Below are 5,957 nucleotides of genomic sequence, written 5' to 3'. Positions count from 1 at the left end.
CACAGTTGAACAGCACTGTATAGCATGGCATTCTTCGTCCTCATCTCCTTCAGCAACCTAAAACCACACCTCTTTTTAAAAAAACGCAAGACCACTCTGCTGTGAAATTCTAAGGTAAAACACCCCTTATACTGGTACAATTCCCAGTAACTGTACACAGGTATTTTGGTTGGTGCTGATGTCTGCACATTTTGGTTCCAGCGTCCATTTAACAAAATGGTTGAAGTTAGTGAAAAGGAAGCAGAAGGCCGCCTTTGGTTGACTAAGGGAGCTACAGTGCTTAGGATCAGCTTGCAGTTTTGTCCTGCTATGCTAATGCTAATGCTTGCGCCCTCAGGATCCAGTCCTATTGCACTTACTTAGTATCTACTACCTAATATTGGGGAAAAATAACTCATTATTATCCGGAGTTTAATCCCAGCTACCCCTTTTTGTCCTTGAATAACCATTCACCAGCATTGAAGAGGTAGCAGCATAAGTGCACATACCTCTTTGCCAACCAATGTATTTCTAGCAGCAGACCGAAACCCTGCTCTGGCAAGCAAAGAGGTAGGAGATGCAAGCAGTTACAGTGCAATACAGCACGATGTGGCACGTGGTCATGATAACAGCTTTAGAGAAATGCATACAAATGTTTTCATTCTGCTTTTGCTTCATTTTTAAGGCACTTGGGGGGAAAGGGTGAAGAAATCGGTGTTACTTCATTGCTTTTAATATTTTTATTTCACAGACACTTCTGTGCCTGGTTTTTAATATTTAACCTTGGAAATTGTTTGATACAGATTTTGGATCAGAAATGCCACGCTATGTATATTTGTTTTATAAAACATGGTAACAGCTGGAAAAGAACAAGGCCTTTCCTGGCAGTGGGAATAAACCTCTCAGTCATGAACTGCATCTCTCAGCAGTTTGTCCTGTGCGTGTCTTGCATCACATGCTGTCGTCTTGCAGTCATGAGTCACTTGCTTCAGCTCCCACGGCTTGGCAAAACTATGTCGCTACACAGCTTATTCCCCGGGGAAACGTGCACACAAAGCAGTGGGAAGTCAGGCCACTGCTGTGCTCGAAACAGAACAGATTTGCATTTGAGTTCAAGCTGCAGGGAGTACATGCTAAGTTGACTAATACCGTATCTATTTCTAGTCCTGTTACCTGGGTAATGGTAATTTCATTTTGTTCTTTTCCTTCGGTGGTTACACAAAGATTTTCTACTTTAAATTAACCTTTAAAAATCTGAATGAAATTCAGTAAGTTCACAAACTATGTAATTTTTTCCCGTTAGCATCATTTCACTAACTAGCAAAATAGTGATAATAGAGGACATTTCAGGAGTCTGAGAGATGTTAGTTCTGTCCAGGCTGGCAATTCCTTTCTAATTTGCTCTTGCTTTTGCCTGTGCTATTAGGGGACAATTCTCCCCACTGTTGTAGCTTTGGCCATTGTCGCTAGTAGCAATGGCTAACCTATGTAGCCCTGAAGGTCTCCTGGTTTTTCCTTCTTAGTACAAAAATACAATGGTAGGATGAAATTAGCAGACATTAGTGGGACCAGGATTTCATACCAAACTTTCAAACTTTCATCAGGAGTTTCAGAATGATCCTAGGTTTGCTATATTTAGCATTTACTAGCACATTGTTGGTTTAGCACCCACACGTATTTTAAAAAAAAAAAAAAGAGAAGCCTAAACCCTGCACACACTCTTCCAGCACTGAAATTCACACAAATAGCCGAAGTTACAAAAATTCAGAGGAAATAATCATTATCGTCCATTCTTGGAACATGAATAATAAACAATTTTTTCTGGGAACTGAAGATAAATGCAGCTTAAGATTCCCTCAGCAAACAGCAGCAATTCCAAGGCAGCCCCCCAAAACTCTAGCAAAAGTAAAAGGGATAAAACGAGAACCTAAGACTACAGACCATTAGCATAACATGAGCAATGCAATTGTGTGCAAGCCACAGAATCTGGATTCGGGCTTCTGGAAAGGGAGGGCCAAAAACCAGAACGTTGTTTTGGACTCATTTCAGTCTCTCACCTAAGTGAAAGCAAGACGCTTCATACAAAATTATTTCTTATGAAGACCTTTCATCTTCCCTAATTTGGTATCCAGGGATTGAAGGAGAGAAGAGAAAACTTTACATAAAAATTACCAACACCACATAGTGAAAAACACCCAGCAAGATACCAGTAGGTTTGATAGCAAAGGTTTTTCTCCAGGACAGCTAACCACCTCTATATTTAAATAAGCTAAACTGATACAGAAGAGATATGAAGACTGCATGAGATAGATGGGCGAAGACTAACGGTTGCCACCTAGTCCTGGCAGATAGGTGAGCTGCCTATCATTATCAGCAGCAATGGTAGGCTCCTTGGTAAATTAACATCATTGACCATGGCTGCTTAGAAATAATCAGCAAAAACGTGTGTATCATATGCAAGCCCTAAACAAGCCAATGGTCAAATGCAAATTCTTGTGCCTGGCATTACAATGCAATACAATATTTCCTGCTCTTGGCAAACAACCGTGTTGGAGTTCAGGCCCTCAAGAGCCAATTTTGCAGCGTGCGAATGTCAAACAGGAATTTCTTCCCCTCTTGCCATAAAGGGCTCCTGAGTGGATTTCTAAGCCAGAAACAGTGGGCACTCTTTCCTCTCTGTCAGTCTATTTGAAGGCAGCGCAGATCTCATGAATGATTCCCGTTCTTCCTTTCAAAGGGATTAAGGATGGGGAAAGAGTTGAGGGCTTTCTTTTCAGAAACAAAATTACTCCGTGGCAATACTCTGCAGAGACAAGTACACATTACTGGATTATACAAGTGTTTACAGTTTCAGCCTTCATTTTACAGCAGATGTCTCCCAGATGTTTACCATAGTGGCAAAGCCTATGAAAATGCGGCTCGAGTCTGGAATGAGATCTGCTTCCTAAAAAATTAAGAGTGTGTGGAATTCACTTCCCTGGAGAGCCTAACTCTTGGCACTTCCACTTTTTTTTACAAAACTGTGTCAAAGAGGTAGGGTTTAATCAGGGATTCTCTCCACATACCCACTAGTTTGTAAAGAGCAAAATTTCCTCACTGAGTGCCATTTTAGTATTGTATCCTCCTCTGAGCAGGATCACAGAGAATGGTCCAGGCTGGAGCCTGACCAAGCCTTGATTAAACTAAAGCTTTCAATGGCAGAAAAATTCTAAGAAATCGTGCACCCAGAAATCTTACCGGACTTTGGGGAGAAGTCTGGCTTTTTTGTTATTAAGAAGGTCGTGAACTCCAATGTCAGTCTTTCTCCCTTCTGTTTTAATTCTTTGTCTTTCTGACCTTGTATGCATGTTTTTGTGCTGAGTATTACATTTACCATCGTGTTTGCCCTGTTAGTCTTCAGGGAAGGTGGACCATAGAAACAGCGACAGCAGCTTTTCAGCAATAAATACTGCAGGAATGCAAACAGGAGACAGTTTCCAAGACTGCAGACTTGTACCCACAGTCAAAACCACATCGTGAGCAGAATTCAAACCTCCCAGGGCTTTACTTTGATTATGCAAGACAAACATCTGAAAGAGAAATGTAAATAAGGAACAGTTGAGCCTAGGAACTGTGTAATTGCACTGGGTTACATGTTCTACGTGGAACATTGCAAAATGCTTGTGCTGAAGCCATTGAAGATTTTTTTTTTTTTTTTTTTTCAAAAAAACAACTCTGGAATTGGCTAGTATCTGCTGGTGTTGAATCCAAAACACTGTGATATTTCAAAGGAATGCCGTACAAATCCTAAAGGAATGATGTTACTAATAAGTGCTCTTCTCTGTTTAACTCCCCAAAAGGAGTCAACGCACAACTGGTTGTAGGAAGGATTTTAAGCCTATGCCTTAAAGCTCTTCTCTGAGAAGAAACCTTCAAAAGACTTCTTACGTGGGAAAGAATCTCACAAATGCCTCCTTTAACATTTCTGTATTTTTTTCTGGTGTGGGGCCAATATCAGAAAGACAGTATGGAGGTGCTAAAACCTGAAGCCTACGTCTCAGAAATAAGGAACATAAGCAGCTCTACAGAACACAGTCAGCCCTGTCTTTTTCGAAAGTCAATTTCTGTAAAATAATTCATCTTCCAAGATGAAGTTAATGTAAAAGGGGGTCTAAAAACAGGTTTTGGAGGTTTCTTAAACCCCCTTTAAAAAGGGTTCCTGAAGAACCGATTTTTCCTCTTCCGTGTCTAATAAAAAGACATGCCAATAAAGTGGCTATATTAAGGAAACCACTGTGCAAAATGGTGTTAAAAGTATTTTGACCGCCTCTGGATTTTATTTACAGTAATTAACTGTATTATTTACAACATGTTGCAATGTTTTTGCAGATGAAATATTTGTTTTCCTCCTCAAACTGGTTTGTGCTTTTACACATGCAAAATGATTGTTTGGGTCCTACAACTGAGAATACTCTTTCCCTTCCCCGCCCCTCTTTCAGGGATAAGAGGAAAAAAAATTCTTTCAATTCCTCTTACCTGAGTTAGAATTTGTATAATCTGGCATGCAGCCATTACAGGTGCCTGACTGCAGCAGACTGGTCAAATACACTGAAGTTATTTTAGAGGTTAACAGAATTATCATGTTAATAATTGTATCATCTGTCCAAAATATCATATGACAACTGTTGCAGCTGAAGTAACAAAATCCATACTTTTTTTTTTTTAAGTAAGTTTTTCCCCGGGAAGGGTTGTTTCCATGGTTCAACTTCTAGTTCTGCAACAGACTACATTAATCTTGAAAGAGGCACTATGTTTCCCTTTGATTTGCATGGTGGGAATAAAACGTAAAATATGTTTGTGTGACCTTGCAGGCTGTTGCGCAGACAGACACTTTCTGCCTTCTTGGAAACGCCAGCCAGTACGGATCACTGAAATGCCAATCCAGGTCCAACCTGCTTGCATGGATCCCATGAAGAACGATGAGGGCCAGCGAATCTTACAACGATCCCTTGGAGCGCGTTCAGGGCAGGCACCACCAGTTTTGCTGTACAGCACTCCACCGGAGAGACTGAGATCCTACGCGGCGTGAAGGTGGCATAAGGTACTGCAGTAAGTCATATCTTGGCCCCACGGCTAAACTACAAATGGGGATTTCCACCTGACACCATGTATAATAAGGGCACGTGCAGCACTTAATTTGCGGTTGTACGCTAGCACTATGGTCTTCAACGCTGTCAGAACATACTGCCATCTAGAAACTTAGATGTGTGAGTTTTTTTAAACATGCAACAAGAATGTCACTTCTGCAGGACTTCGTTCTGAAGGAAATCTGTTTTCATTTTACCTGAGGATTTGTGTTTTAATTTTACTAGTGCCACTGCTGTGGATAGGTCGCTTTTCTTTGTCTGAATAAAATTTTTCGCATGATTCATTTTTTTATTGATCTTGTGCAGTTGCTGGGCCTGTCAGTACCTGAGATGGAGACACAGTACTCTGGGGGGGATTCCTGTATGTACCTAACTCCATAGGGCGTGCTACTGCTAACGAACGTGCAGACGTCTTTCGGAGTGCCCACCTCTTACCTACTTTGGCACCTGCACAATTATACCTTTCAAGTGCACCTCTTACTGCATTATCACTTCAATTACCAATTTTAATTGTCAAGGAATGACTGTGTGTGATCTACTTAGTTTCTCCTGAGCAATCTTTCAGCTGCTGGTATCTACTCTATGGCCCCATTACAAAGGTCAGAAGCTCAAGGTGTGTGAACAGGTGTATCCTATCATAACCCTACTCACTTCTGACACGTGTCTGAGTCTTCATCAGTTTTGGTTATTTATACAATAAAAACAGAATAAAATAAAATAAAATAAAATACAAAGAGAGAGCATGTGCACGCATGGAAGAACAACTTCCTTTGTACTTTCAAGTGGCCCCCCAGATGCCACCCTCCCATCTCCCACCCCCCAAATTTACAGATTTACCCAAAACACAATGTC

Source organism: Aptenodytes patagonicus, chromosome 1 (assembly GCF_965638725.1).
Source record: "Aptenodytes patagonicus chromosome 1, bAptPat1.pri.cur, whole genome shotgun sequence".
Taxonomy (NCBI): Eukaryota; Metazoa; Chordata; class Aves; order Sphenisciformes; family Spheniscidae; genus Aptenodytes; species Aptenodytes patagonicus.
Note: the sequence above shows the minus strand (reverse complement) of the source record.